At 43.8% G+C, this 16349-nt stretch overlaps 1 protein-coding gene across 3 annotated transcripts in view; it reads left to right on the forward strand.

Moving 5' to 3' along the window:
- The window catches only part of LOC126203958 (trichoplein keratin filament-binding protein), an 801925-nt gene that overhangs the window by 624288 nt on the left and 161288 nt on the right, over positions 1-16349 (forward strand). The gene's annotated exons all lie outside the window — the stretch shown is intronic.

Consider the following 16349-nt stretch of genomic DNA (forward strand, 5'->3'; position numbering starts at 1 on the left):
CATCCGGCCCATTCTGAAGATGGCTGGACGGCATGCAGCCGAAACATCAGAAGAAGAAGTGAAATTTATGCGGCTGCACGCCCGAAATTTTGTGGAACAATCATTGTGCCGCGAAAATACGAATATGCATATTACTTTAAAGATTTTGATAGTTTTCAATCTTCCTGGTCCAAGAGAAATGTTTCGGTAGTGTAATGCTACAGATCTTGAATATCCCAAACTGCAACAAAAACATAAAAAAGCTGTACAAATCACCGTCGAAGTTGGTGGGGAATTAAGCACAGAATTTTGCAGTCTCCTTATACTGAATGCGACGCCCAGGTGAGCTCCCTTAAGAGCGCCGAACAGTAGTAAGGTGATGTGCTAATTCCTGACATTACTGTGGACCAGGCAGTAGCAGCCAATTTTTCCAGTCTCTGCAGTGGTTTGAGCACTTGTGTCTGGCCTCCTACTGCGTTATCTTACCGGAATTTCACGTTCTTTCAGTTTGTCGATGTATCGTACTAAAGGAACTGGTAGATCTTTTTAAAAATAACCCACCTCACATGCTGCAGAAAAGACTTCCTGCGTGGAAAATACAGCTCTATTCCGGCGACTGACGTATGGCAGCTTTCCGCCGAATCTCTTCGATTTAGATACGAGGAAATGAATATATTTCTCATCTTTCTACAACCTCTCCTAAGAACTCTGCTCATTCCACGATGAAACGATGCTATTGTTTTCGTCGTCTTTTTAACTCTGATATCATTATTTCTGATGCCCGACGAGTACAGAGAGTTATGTAACCCAGTTGACGTATAATCAAAGTTGCTTCAGGGGTGGGAAACGTGCGACACGGGATCAACTTTTAGCCGGCAATCGCCACCGATATCATTTCTAAAGAGAATAAAAGGAAGTTGGATGTCGGCACATAAGTCAATTTTATAACTTTAGCATTATATTCTGCAAGATGAAAGAATAGCCGTTGCTTTCTGACCCTCACTCCTACGTTTCCAACTGTTATTATTAGGTATTTTCCGGATGCAGTGCTTTTTTGTGTGATTTTCCCCTTGTTCAGGTAAGGAGACGACTGTGATCTCGTGGACACTGTAAATAGTAAATACTTGTGCCCGGATTTAACAGGAGCGGTTGTATGATTTCCTTCGTTCTCGGCTGTGCCTTTGTATTTAGATCTGATGTGTTTGGCGGCGTGTTGGTCAAGAGGGAAACTGCGTGACTATTATTGCAATCTTTGAGTGACTCCTTGATGTTATTTCCTGCGAAGAACTATTCCGACCGTATTAACAGTGCAGAGGAAAGGGGATAACTGCTTGTTCATATTGCGGCTTCAATAGTAGAGCGTTGAAATTTTCTCATTTTTCTTTAAAGTCAGTACCGCCATTATTGTTGTTGTTGTTGTGGTCTTCAGTCCTGAGACTGGTTTGAAGCAGCTCTCCGTGCTACTCTATCCTGCGCAAGCTTCTTCATCTCCCAGTACTTACTGCAACCCACATCCTTCTGAATCTGCTTAGTGTATTCATCTCTTGGTCTCCCTCTACGATTTTTACCCTCCACGCTGCCCTCCAATGCTAAAGTTTTGATGCCTCAAAACATGTCCTACCAACCGGTCCCTTCTTTTTGTCAAATTGTGACACAAACTCCTCTTCTCCCCAATTCTATTCAATACCTCCTCATTAGTTACGTGATCTACCCACCCTATCTTCAGCATTCTTCTGTAGCACCACATTTCGAAAGCTTCTATTCTCTTCTTGTCCAAACTATTTATCGTCCATGTTTCACTTCCATACATGGCTACACTCCATACAAATACTTTCAGAAACGACTTCCGGACACTTAAATCGATACTCGATGTTAACAAATTTTTCTTCTTCAGAAACGCTTTCCTTGCCATTGCCAGTCTACATTTTATATCTTCTCTACTTCGACCATCATCAGTTATTTTGCTTCCCAAATAGCAAAACTCCTTTACTACTTTAAGTGTCTCATTTCGTAATCTAATTCCTCAGCATCACCCGACTTAATTTCACTACATTCCATTATCCTCATTTTGCTTTTGTTGATGTTCATCTTATATCCTCCTTTCAAGACACTGTCCATTCCGTTCAATTGCTCTTCCAAGTCCTTTGCTGTCTCTGATAGAATTACAATGTCATCGGCGAACCTCAAAGTTTTTATTTCTTCTCCATGGATTTTAATACCTACTCCGAATTTTTCTTTTGTTTCCTTTACTGCTTGCTCAATATACAGATTGAATAACATCGGGGAGAGGCTACAACCCTGTCTCACTCCCTTTCCAACCACTGCTTCCCTTTCATGCCCCTCGACTCTTATAACTGCCATCTGGTTTCTGTACAAATTGTAAATAGCCTTTAGCTCCCTGTATAAGTCGTAAGGTCAGTATTGCCTCACGTGTACCAGTATTCCTACGGAATCCAAACTAATCTTCCCCGAGGTCGGCTTCTACTAGTTTTTCCATTCGTCTGTAAAGAATTCGCGTTAGTATTTTGCAGCTGTGACTTATTAAACTGATAGTTCGGTAATTTTCACATCTGTCAACACGTGCTTTCTTTGGGATTGGAATTATTATATTCTTCAAGTCTGAGGATATTTCGCCTGTCTCATACATCTTGCTCACCAGATGGTAGAGTTTTGTCAGGACTGGCTCTCGCAAGGCCGTCAGTAGTTGTAATGGAATGTTATCTACTCCCGGGGCCTTGTAACGCCATTAGACTTGTTTATTTACAGTGTTACATTCACACTTACATAATCATGATTTCGGCTTCAAAGTGCCAATATCAAGTGTTTTAAGTGTTATAAAATGCCTAGGATGGAAACCTTTCGTATTAAAATACACTATTAGACACATTGTCTAAAATTTATCAGCACCTCACGCTGAGAACCAGCAGCATATTTGTGCTTGTGGAAAGCTGATATCGCATACTCGACACACGAAGCTAATCTGCCGAGTAATGGATGTAACCAGGCTAATGTTAAACAAATGACTGTGCCGTTAGCTATCTGGAGGAAACTTGTAAAGGAAGTGGTTCTGTTCTGCAAATTAGATGTGAGATTTCAGGTAGACTTGATACGGCTCTTCGTCGAATTGGTATGAAGGCATATACAGGTTGGCTATCGAACGGCTTCCGTGGGCAATTTTCACTATTTCATATAATTATTGACCAGATTTAAAAATTAAAAATGTTTTCGTAAGCTGCTCAATAAGATGTGTAGTCTTAAGTTAAAGGTTTAACACAGTAAGACAAGTATTGCTGCTAGAAGCTATACAGCGTGCATATTGAGCTAGTATAACTTACGGCTTGCAAATTACTGATAATATATTCATGCAGTATCTGAGAACAACAGTACTTAGAGACTTTAAATATAATTTCAAACCTTTTGCAAACTACGACATTGCAGTTGCTGTGTTGTTCAGAAGTATGATGCAAATTTCATTCGGACATGTATGCACGTAAACTTCTCTTGCTTAGATGCTTAACGTCAAATATTTAACACATCAGCTCGTTTGTAAAGGAATCAAATCTTTGATGCTGTTTCATATGTGGTAATTTGATTCTTTGAATAATGTGGGTAGAGGCTTTCCTGGTAACACTAAACTACGATGCTTAAAATATTCAGCTTGGCTTGGGATGCTACTTAAGGGAACGAGGATCAGCTGAATAAAAATACTAAAACTGCTGGTTGTACGTGAATAGCTGACAGCTTAATAAAAAACGGGGGCGGAGCATGTTACCCTGTTACTGTTGCGTCCGGGATGGTGGACAGGCCATCCAACCAAAGAGGCGGCCGGCCGCCGTTATGTCAGTATGTGAAAAACAAGTGGTCAAAATACGTTGCAACGAAAGTGATGTTCAACAAGCGTCCAGTGCTGGTGGATCATGCTGCCGGATGAGGAAACTGTGTGTTTACCACCTCCATCCAATCGCATCCCCGCTTACACGTGACCCTTCTGCCGCACAATGAGAGGAAAACGTGCTGGGCGGATCGCAACGCCCAACTAACTCGCTTCCTTGGCTGCTTCGTCGGCTGCATAGTTTCCTCATATCCCGATATGTCCCCGTACCCGACAGAGTTTGCACCTGGTGGAAGTACTGGGATACATTTGCTGTACATACTGCAGGGCACAGCGAGAGTCGGAGCACTACTGTGATGGCTTCTCACCAGCTCAAGTGCCTTCAGGACTCTGTATCTCTCGGCTTCGTAATTTGTTTGTTGTTCTGGAAGGCGGACTCTGAAGACCGTATGTAGAAAAACAAGTGCACAAACGAGTATATTCCACAAGTTACAACCATCCGTATATATAACATCTCGAAACAATCTTAAAAATTGAAAAAATAAACTTTTAAAAATGTAGTCTGGAGTACGAGATTTCTTGTGCTTGGGTCTCTGAAGACGCAAAGCCAGCAGTTTGTTAGATCCCTGGCTCTTTAACCTGAGGCCTAATATGAACAATCACTGACGTGGCAGCCGTGGCGTTACCGTAACCGCTCGTGGAGCACAGGCACAGGTAAACGTAAACACTGGACTCACCGCACGCTGCCTGCGACATGCTCGCCGGTGGACACGTGTGCTGGCCTCTGGCGTGCTGGGCGCACACTGCTGGACCGTCTGACGAGAAGGTCGCACTGTTTGTTCCGCAGGTGCGGCACGGCGAGGAAGTCTCGCGCAGCAGCGTCTGGAGGGGAGTCGATTCAAGTTCAGTAGCGTTGTACGACCGGCAAGGAAGTCTGCTGTGGCTGCGCTCTCTCCTGCACTAATGCCACGACGCGGGTCAATCAGCTGTCGGTCGGCAGAGCACTTCCCCGTAGGTCACAGCGAACCGGCGAATTTGGATTCATATAATTCTAGAGGAGCGCCATCACCAACTGGACGTGCATTTCGGAACGAAAGGGACAGGTGTTACCGGCACACATAGTGTCCTTCGTTTATCTCATGTAAACATAGGATTGTTTTGTGGTTCGCACAAATTTCCTGCCAATGGGTCCAAAGCGGAGGTCCACAATAATTAGAAATTTGATGGGTTATGTAGATAAATAATTGAAACTTTAGATAGAGCCACTAACAAGTTGTATGATTTGCATATGTCATTGAAAAAGTCCTAATCTTCTTTACGCTCGGTTTTTAAAACGTGAAAAATCTGTAGTATTGAAATATTCGTTTTGCCCATTCAAACATACTTGCTATATTATTAAATTTGTTCTGCAGAAGTGACACATAAAAGAGACGTACACCAGCTCGAAGCAGCTAAAACCAAGTAAAAATGATTTCAAAATGCGAATATGTTTGTTCTCCCATTTAGCAAGATCTTTTATTCTTAGAGTTCTACATTCCTGGAGCCTTGATCTTTGAAGGTTAACGAATCCAAAAGAAACATAAGCACAAATCGTTTTATAACAAGCGGGATCATAAGAGTTGTAAATGAGGTATTGTTTCGTAGAGAGATAAACATTTTCTTGAATCAGTATAGGGTGTTAGGCGTATACATACAGATATTGAGATCCTTGTTAACTTAATATGTACCCACTTTAGTGGATTAGTGTCTCTTTTTTTTCTCTCTCTGTGTCTAACAGTCGTCCTGGAAAAACATCACATGATTTACTGCCTGGTGTTTTTTGCACGTTTGTGCCACAAAGTGGACTACGCCCGTCAGTATAGTCTCTCCGTTTTGTATCCATGCGTCCACGATACTATTACCTGACCTGCTACCCAGAGGAAAATAAATATCAATGGCTTGCTTTAGCTACACGTACTTGGAGGTACTAACCAATCTAAAACGTACTAATCGTAATAGGTATAATTATTTGTCCCCAAATGAAGTAAATACCGATGTAATGTTGTTCAGTACATTGTTCTCAGTCATCTGTATGATCTGTACTTATACCCGTTACACCTCGTGTATATTCACACATATAGTACTTACACAGTCGTAGTTCCCTGAATAGAATTTCCGGTGTTCGCTTACAATCAAAGTGCAAATGCTGAGTTTCAGTGAAGGTAACGAGAGCAAGCTGCAATTCGTCAATAATAAAGTCTGTTCTTTCGGACATACCGTTGGTGATCTTGCAGCTCTCGAAGAATGAAATTACAATGAAATCCATCCCTTTAGCTGCTTTCAGGCGTTGATAAATATCAACAGGGGCATTTGAAAACGTCTGCCCCAACCGGGACTCGAACCCGGGATCTCCTGCTTACATGGCAGACGCTCTCTCCGACTGGGCCATCGAGGACACAGAGGATAATGCGACTGCAGGGGAGTGTCTCTTGCAAACTCCCCGTAAGACCCACACTTCCAACTTACTGTCCACACACTACATTTATAGTGCCCCTGCCCACTATACTCATTACTCGCGGCATTCACTCTACTGATTCCCGTAAGAGTTCGGGCAATGTGAGTGCATCCGCACTGAAGAAGATCGTTAGCCGGTAAGCCTTATCTGTATGAAGATGATATCTGTTCTTTCGGACATGTCCCGGGTTCGAGTCCCGGTCGGGGCAGACATTTTCAACTGTCCCCGTTGATATTTATCAACGCCTGTAAGCAGCTAAATGTCTGGATTTCGCTGTAATTTCATGAGTCAGATCTGGTCTGACTACAATTTGCTGCTCTTAAAAATAACACGCAAGTAATAGCATTAACAGGAAATTACCCACGTATATAAAAAACTGCTGTTGATGAGACAGTCGAGTAAGTTTCTTATTTTAGCTGGCTGCGACGTCAGTTGTAACTATGACAACATTAAACAGATTCCAAGCTAAGCACGGAAATTTAAACGCAATTTCAAAGGAAAAACAAGAATAGGAACAGAATTCAAATGTCAATAAAATTTTCTTGGTTCCCAAGTCATATGAGTTCGAATAAAATACTTGAGCTTTCGATGGCTGTATCTGCCATTGTCGTCAGGCGTAAAAACCACTGACTGCCTGGACTATTTTTTTCCTTTATTGTTCTCTCTCCCTCCTCACCCCCATGTGAACCGAGAGCGCGGGGCGGCTGGCAGCGGCACGAACAACCCACTCTTCAGCCAGTAGAATTTACTTCTAACTTAGGTGCTAAAAGAAAAGAACAAGGAGACATATGTACTATGAATTTAAAATTACTTTAAAAGGTGATGTTAATGGGGGGATAGAAGTAATGTAATGCTGTCTTCATGGAGTCAGTGTTGGTAGGACGGATTTATGACGAGGCAGAGTACGTGGTCCGGGAGAGGGAGACGGTTGAAATTCCTTTGCGAGAGGATGTGGAGGGTGTGCAGGTGGAGGGTTGGTGGGATGTGTGAGATGTAGCAGCACACTAGGATTGTAAAGGGGAGGGGACACAGAATGATTGTCGGAGTCGGGTTTACGTGTGGTGTAGGTTATTTAGAGGTGTTCAGTGTGAGTGAGGAGATATCGAAATTTACTGAGTTAAAGGATCCTTGATGGGGAAGGTAAGCGGATGCAGAAAGCGAGGCGGTAAGCATGGAATTCAAGTATCTGGATGGACATTTAGAACTTGGGAGGGGCGGATATCCATGCAACATTTGCATAGCAAAGGATGTGTCAGATCAGCGGTTTCTATGTGTGAAGGACTGTGGAGGGGTGCAGTCCCCACGTTTTGCCTCTTAGTAGTTTGTCTGTTTTGGGCTTTCTGTTGGGTGATTGGTAGGTGAGGTCTTCACATTAGTTGCTGTTCGAAGGTTAGTTGAGGTATTTTAGCGCGTTAGCTGGATGAGACGGTCTTAAATTGTGAAATGGAAGTCATGGAGATGGAAGCTCCAGATGGTGTGTCCTGTAACTATTACCTGCGTTTTGCAGGGGTTAATCTTTAATGAGCCATTGATTACACCAGGAGGTAAATTGATTCAGGTGGATTTAGAGGGATTGTTGGGATTTCTGGAGCATAGGATAGAGGGCGAGGAAAGTGATGTCATCACCATACTGAAGGAGGTGGTTTGGGCATCGGCAGTGTATAAGAGGTAAAGGAGAGGGGAGGATCCCTGGGGCGCTCCTGCAGTGGGGTGGAAGGTACGGGAATTAGTGATGGTAAAAAGACATAGGACGGCCGGTTGGAGAGGAAGGACGCAATAAGACAGGAATAATTGATTGTAAGTGTATAACTCTTGAGTTTGGAAAGGAGACTGGAATGCCCTACGTGGTTGCGTGCTTTCTCTAGGTCAAGGGAGACAAAGATGGCGGATGTACAGTTGTTGAGCTGTTGGGATAGGAGATCGGGGTGAGGTTCAGAAGTTGATCATCAGCAGAAAAGGAGGGACAGAAGCCAAATTGGGTGATAGAAAACAGATGCTGTTGGAGCAGATGTTGGTGGATGTGTCAGGAGAGGATTGATTGAAAGACCTTGCTAAACACTGAGGTGAGGCAGTACGAGGAGGTATCAGTGGGGGGTTTGTTTGGTGAGAAAAAAAATTAGGATTTTGGAGGCGTTCCACAGGTTGGGATGGTAGCCTCTGGAGAGGATGGTGGTATACAGGGTTGCAAAGGTGATGAGAAAGGAGAAGGGCATTCTTTGAGGTGGCGATAGGTAGTTCAGCCATGACCAGCGGACGTCTTGCATTTCCTGTGAAGTACTTGTTTTATGTCCTGTGCTGTGACTGATGTGTTTAATTGCGTTCTGGTATGTTGAAGTACCAGAAGCTGAGGGCCAGGGGTGGTATCTGTGTATTCGGGGACAGAAGGGAATTGGGAGCAGTCAAAGTGAGGGTCGTCAGGGATGGGGAAGATGCCTGAGAGATAGTACACAAAGTGAGTTGCTTTGTTCACGTCGTCAGGTAAGGGTCGCTCGTTGTGAAATTTCGGGTAATGAGGAATGGGATGGGAGCCAGTAAGTTGGTGGAATGTTTTCTAGTATTTGGGAGAGTTAACTGGGAGCGTAGCATTGAGTCTGATGCATGTCTAGTGCCAGTTCCGGCGTTTTCCAGCATTGAATAAATTTCTAATGCGTCGCTGTATTTGCCAGAGGTGTTTGAGCGGTTCCCAGTCATTAGCCTTTAGGGAGGATTGATGTAAGCGATGGGATTCACGGAGGAGTGCAGCTTGTGGGGGAGAGTGGAGCGCTGAGGATATATATAATAGCGATATGGGCGGAGATAGCATCTGACAAGGTCTGTTTCAGGATTCCTGGTAGGCATTCCATTTGGTACGGGAGCAGTAATTGATAACATTTGGATGGGGTGCGTGGCGATGGAGATGGAGTAGTGTGTAGGAAATGGCGAGGAGGACAGGTACGTGATCATTTCCAATTGGATCGAGGACTTGTGCAGTGAGGTGTCCAAGGAGGTTGGGTGATGCTAGGACGACATCTGGGGTTGTGTTGCTTTCGGACAGGTATGTTGTGACATGGAGACAGTTTCACCTTGGAGGGGTTGAGTAAACTGGTACCACAGTTGGAATTCAAAAGCGGATCTATTATGGATGTTGAGGTCAGTGGCAGTAATATAGGTGCAAATGGTACATTCGATGTTGGTGATGAAATCATAGGAGATGGGATTATTAGGTCGGTTGTGGATGGTAGGACAAATAAGTTAGGGGTTTGAGGAGGAGGCTAGGTGTAAGCTGTTCGGTGAGATTACTGAATAAGGGTTGCGGCCGAATGAGGATGTTCCTGTGATGGCCAATTGCTACTCCACCTCAGGCCAGGGGAGGGGGAGGGGGAAGGAGGGTTATCAGTGTGGTGGCGGATATAGGGAGAGGTACGGATGGTATGGTGTGGTTGGAGGAAATGAAGGTCTCGATGTTGTGTTGGGAAAGGGTATGCATACAAGGGCTTATTGGCGGGTAGTGAGCGGATGTTGCTATATAGGATGCTGTAGTGCTGTCACGGTATGATGAGAGGCTTGGTAGTGGGATGCGGAAGTAAGTGGTGGAGAGGTTTACACGAGGGTGTCGAAATGGGCGGGTTTTGGTACGGTTTTACACTTATGTGGCCGTGATTGTAGCCTCTGGAACCAACCATAGAGGGCCGAAACGACGTGTGCGCGTAAGGCTAGTTGTGCAGATCATAGTAATTCCTTGCCGCCGCGGGACGAAATGACGTCAGGTGGCGTAAGGGGCCAGCACCAAGTTTGAAACTGCCGCTGCCGCCTCCCTACAAGCATGACACATCCGTCTTCGCTTCTTTTCGATATACAAAGCCCGCCCCCACGTCGTACTAAGCGTGTACTTCTTGTCTCTGTTAAAAATACTTGTTTATTCTAATCGCAGGCGCCTCCTTTATAACGGAATTACGGGTATTTTGACGCATGAACCGAGACTCTCGCTTTTTCTAACTGTATTCTGTGTCTGTTTTCTGGACAGTGTTCGACTATTACCGTCATGTCAATCTCCCTTTGTTTAATATGTAGCTTGTGTTCGGTACAGCGCTCTGCAACTGTGCGAATTGTCTGGCCTATATCGATACTGCCGCACTCGCAAGGGACACTACACACACCGGGCAGACGAAGAGCTATGTCGTCTTTAACAGGGCGCAGCGTATCTCGTTGACTTGGGGGCGGGCCGAAACACTGGTGTCAGTGCAAGTCTCTGCAGCACGCGTCCTAACTCGCTGCCCGTTGTCACACAGTATGGCAGGAAAGCTGCTGACTTGGCCTCTTCTGCCGATTCACAAGGCGTTCTTCTTCGGCGTCATCCGAAAGCGTTTGCAATGTCTCTCTTGCTATAATCATTGTCTCTCAACACGTGTCTCAAATTCTACAATTCAGACTGTAAACCTTAACCTACATCACCATATAGATTCGTTTCAAAAAGTTGATCCCACAGCTGGGGACGTATCCTTGTGAGGCTGAGCTTGTGATTTAAAATAGTGAACAACTGAAAGTCGTGAGTTAGTTAGTCTCATTGATCAGCAAGTATACTTTTCCAATCTAGACGTGTACAAGAAAATGGGTATTGTCCTTAGCCACTTAGCGGATTTGTAGATAAGTGTTGCAGATTAGTGAGCAATGCACGTGCCCCGTGGGAAGAGTCCTCGTATCGGAGAACAGCGCAAGTGACGAGCTGGCCAGTGGTGGTGGTGATCAACCAGCGAGGCGGATGTCGCGAGGTCAAACTGAGCGTGGTGTGTAAGTTCGTTTCTGTGGAAACTTGGAGTTTGGTGTGTATGTGAGTTTCGACCAGATGACTCTGAGTTGTTACCTTGCTTCGTTTTTTGTTGATGTTGCCGAAGGAGTCGCAGCCCTGGGGAACCTTTCTGAAAGTAGTTTGGCTGCTACTGGTGGAAGAGCAGGGATAATTTGAATCGTGTCACGCGGCCAAAGCGAAGCAGATGATTATTATGTAGACTGATTTTGAAAGTGTAGCAGTTTAAAAAACTGATGCAGGGTACGGTCGAGAGTCGAGTTTCGCGCGACACCACGACCGACCACTACGGGGACAGACAAAGGAAACGTATCATCTTGTCCACCTTGCTACCTGAAATCATTTTCAAGAATCCAGGCACCTAATCTTGTTCCTGTGGATTACACAGACTGCATAAATATGTTGTTGCATATTGATTCGCTACTGTATGAAACACGCTTTCGTATTTGTAAATTATCCTATATACACCGCTGGGCCGGGGTCGCAAATTACGAAATTTTACTTACTATGTATAATTATAGAGTGTAATAGGAAGAATAAACCGTTAAAGTTGTAGGCGATTGAGTGGGGGTGTACAGGATGTGAAATTCAGTACAGAAAGCCGCCACCTCTCGACAGCGACGTTGGTTCCGCCCCGGCTGTGTATGGACTGGAGGTGAAGCTCGGGTGGCCTGCCGCCTCACTCAGCAAGCTCCGTTCCAAGGTTCACCAGTCGTGGTGCTGCCGACCGGAGGCAGCCCGTGACCACCTGTTTCCAATGGGGGGGGAGGGGGGGGCGGCCACCAGCCAACCAGCCAGCCAGCCAGCCAGCCAGCCAACCAGCCAGCATTTGAACACCCTCTGTGCGGAGGTGGTTCAGAACAGCGCGGGCAACACGCCGTCTTGCGACCGACACGCGATCTTGCGTTATCTTGCTGATGGACGGGTGTGAGAACACAAAGAAAGTCGGAGAATACATGAACGAGTGCTGAATTTTTTATGTGAAAACTCGTAAAACTTCTTAAATAAAACAAACGTTATTAATGTTCTACACCTTTATTATTTATGTCTTCATATTTGCTCTCTGTCACTAGAGGACTAGTTGTTGTTGTTGTTGTTGTTGTTGTTGTTGTTGTGGTCTTCAGTCCTGAGACTGGTCTGATGCAGCTCACCATGCTACTCTATCCTGTGCAAGCTTCTTCATCTCCCAGTACCTACTGCAACCTACATCCTTCTGAATCTGCTTAGTGTATTCGTCTCTTGGTCTCCCTCTACGATTTTTACCCTCCACGCTGCCCTCCAATACTAAATTGGTGATCCCTTGATGCCTCAGAACATGTCCTACCAACCGATCCCTTCTTCTAGTCAAGTTGTGCCACAAACACCTCTTCTCCCCAATCCTATTCAACACTTCCTCATTAGTTATGTGATCTACCCATCTAATCTTCAGCATTCTTCTGTAGCACCACATTTCGAAAGATTCTATTCTCTTCTTGTCCAAAATATTTATCGTCCATGTTTCACTTCCATACATGGCTACACTCCATACAAATACTTTCAGAAACGACTTCCTGACACTTAAATCTATACTCGATGTTAACAAATTCCTCCTCTTCAGAAACGCTTTCCTTGCCATTGCCAGTCTACATTTTATATCCTCTCTACTTCGACCATCATCAGTTATTTTGCTCCCCAAATAGCAAAACCCCTTTACTACTTTAAGACCGAGCGAGGTGGCGCAGTGGTTAGACACTGGACTCGCATTCGGGAGGACGACGGTTCAATCCCGCGTCCGGCCATCCTGATTTAGGTTTTCCGTGATTTCCCTAAATCACTCCAGGCAAATGCCGGGATGGTTCCTCTGAAAGGGCACGGCCGACTTCCTTCCCCATCCTTCCCTAATTCGATGAGACCGATGACCACGCTGTCTGGTCTCCTTCCCCAAACAACCAACCAACCTTTACTACTTTAAGTGTCTGATTTCCTAATCTAATACCCTCAGCATCACCCGACTTAATTCGACTACATTCCATTATCCTCGTTTTGCTTTTGTTGATGTTCATCTTCCTCCTTTCAAGACACTATCCATTCCGTTCAACTGCTCTTCTAAGTCCTTTGCTGTCTCTGACAGAATTACAATGTCATCGGCAAACCTCAAAGTTTGTACTTCTTCTCCATGGATTTTAATACCTACTCCGAATTTTTCTTTTGTTTCCTTCACTGCTTGCTCAATATACAGATTGAGTAACATCGGGGAGAGGCTACAACCCTGTCTCACTCCCTTCCCAACCACTGCTTCCCTTTCATACCCCTTGACTCTTATAACCGCCATCTGGTTTCTGTACAGATTCTAAATAGCTTTTCGCTCCCTGTATTTTACCCCTGCCACCTTCAGAATTTGAAAGAGTATTCCAATCAACATTGTCAAAAGCTTTCTCTAAGTCTACAAATGCTAGAAACGTAGGTTTGCCTTCCCTTAATCTAGCTTCTAAGATAAGTCGTAGGGTCAGTATTGCCTCACGTGTTCCGACATTTCTACGGAATCCAAACTGATCTTCCCCGAGATCGGCTTCTACTAGTTTTTCCATTCGCATTATAGCGTGTAAAATGTTGGTATGTCACGTAACTATGTCGGTGAGAGAGAAACACCTTGCTGTAACCGAGTTTTGAATTCGATGAGTTCGTCCACACACGAGCACTGCGACATGTGCAACTATTCGGCGACTTTGTTTCATTGTTATTTGTCATCCTCCGTACAGTCTAGAGTTGGCTGCATCCTATTTTCATCTGTTAAAGAAGACCTTCAATGAAAATTTTGGAAATTGCTGATGTCATCAGTCACTAGGCTTACACACTACGTAATCTAACTTAAACTAACTTACTCTAGGGACACCTCCGAAGGGGGAAGTCGCGCCAACCGTGGCAAGGCGCCCTAGACCACGCGGTACACCTTCGAGGACTTAACTTTTCTAAGTGACCAAGCTTTGCAGGCAGAAGTCAGGTCGTGGCTGCGTCAACAAAGTCCATCTTTCTACAATGAGATTATCAACAAACTGGCCTCTCGTTGGGAGAAATGTGTTCCGTCACCAGGGTGAATAAGCTGAGAAGTAAATATGTACACATCAAGAATAAAGATGTACAATGCTAATAATGGTAGTTTATTTAAAACCTCGTAGAATTTTCATATAAAAAATCGGAGGCTTTCCTTTTCAGCACGCCATATTATATCTGCTTACAACATGCACATACAATAGATGACCAACCAATAATCGAACAAAATCACAACGTTCATTTTAAGGATCATCACTATTTTGCAACATGAATAACGATGTTTCATACTATTTTATACACAGAACAACCACAGCTAAAAGAACTTTGTTAATATTTAAAAGTCTTCAATCCGCTTTCTACCAAAAAGGTCTTAGAAGTTGTGGGATTCACTGTGAATGATCTCTCTTCAAGCCACTTTAGCTGTTTAGTAGGCCTCTATTGGGAACACAAGCAGTTGCGCACCGTTACAGATGCATCTTCAGGTGATACACTATTAACTGAAATGTAGTTTTTCAAAATAGAATTTTATTAAGAAAGTGAAGGAGGGGATTTATTTATAAAAATTCTTAGAAATATTTGTCGAACATACATTAACTGTGACACTGTCAAATTTTTTAAAAAGTCAATGCTCACATGTTTAGCCCTCAGTCAGACAGATAGGTATGATGCCCCGTAGTTCAGTTGCAAAGCTAAAATGTTAATCCATTATAGGTTGTTGTCAACAGTAATGGCTCTGAGCACTATGGGACTTAACATCTATGGTCATCAGTCCCCTAGAACTTAGAACTACTTAAACCTAACTAACCTAAGGACATCACACAACACCCAGTCATCACGAGGCAGAGAAATTGTCAACAGTAAAACTGGCATTAAGCACCAGTACGCGAATGTCAAGCTGGACACACGGGGTGATTACAGCTAATATAAAAAAAATAAATGCAACCATTAAAATTTATGTCCAAAGGGTGTAAAAAACTTAGTCTACGGGTTCTACGATGCTAAATAATAACAACCCACCGAAGTACTGGTGCGTTTTGAATCACTTACCATTAAGCAAATGTAAAACCGGTGACTGTTAATACCAGTGCTACGGACTAGTTCTACTATAAACTCATATTGCCAAACATTCATCCCCAGTTTGACAGTTTGATACCATGAATCAGGAGATTTGCTGTGATGGAAAACTATGAAAAAGAATGAACCTATGGCAAGAAACCACTTGCAATGTACATGACCGACCTTTATGGTAAAGAAATGCAAGTGGCACGAAAGTAAAAGTAACGTTACTTAACCAAGCCTGGTTTGCAGGGACGCCATAATGAAAAGCGTAAAATAAGTAAAACAAATCCTGTAATATGTTTCTGCTCCGGCAGATGTAGACCCAGTTTTTTAAATGCACGTTCCACAAATATTTTTAAAAATTTTTATAAAAACATGTTCCCCCTTTGTCAATAAAATACTATTCTGAAAAACTGCATGTCAGTTAACAGTGCCTCATCGTAGGCAGCTAAAGCGGAAGAGTCTTGACTCACTGTGAATCTCTTCAATTTATTAGACCTAATTTAGCAAAAAAAGGGTTTGAAGATTCTTAAATGTTAACAACGAATAACGATATTATTGTGAAGCTACAATATTTTCATGTCAGTGCTTATCTTTTGGAATGGCAGCAGTCGTCCAGCGGTAGACTTAGTTTCTTCAGGATCTGAAATTAGTTGGTCTACATCTTCATCCACATCTGTACTTTGCAAAGCACTCTGAGATGCATGGCAAAGGGTACGTCCCACTGTACCAGCTATTAGAGTTTCTTCCCGTTCAGTTAAAATATGGAGCACGCGGAGAATGCTTGTTCGAATGCCTGTGTGCGTGCAGTAATTATTCTAATCTTATCATCATGGTCCGTATGTCAGCCACACGCAGTGGGTTGTAATATATTCCAGGAGCCATTATTTAAAGCTGGTTCTTGAAACTTGGTTAATAGATTTTAACGCGATAGTGTGCGTCTATCTTCAAGAGGCTTCCAGTTCAGTTCCTCCAGTATCTGTGAGACACTCTCCTACGAATTAAACAAATCTGTGATCATTCGTGCTGCCCTTCTCTGTGTACGTTCAACATCCCCTGGTAGTCCTATCTGGTACGAGTCCCACACACTTGAGCAATATTCTAGAACCGATCGCACGAGTGATTTTTTAAGTAATCTCCTTTGTAGACAGACTTCACTTCCCCCCGTGTCC

This window comes from Schistocerca nitens, chromosome 9, assembly GCF_023898315.1.
Source record: "Schistocerca nitens isolate TAMUIC-IGC-003100 chromosome 9, iqSchNite1.1, whole genome shotgun sequence".
NCBI classification, from domain to species: domain Eukaryota; kingdom Metazoa; phylum Arthropoda; class Insecta; order Orthoptera; family Acrididae; genus Schistocerca; species Schistocerca nitens.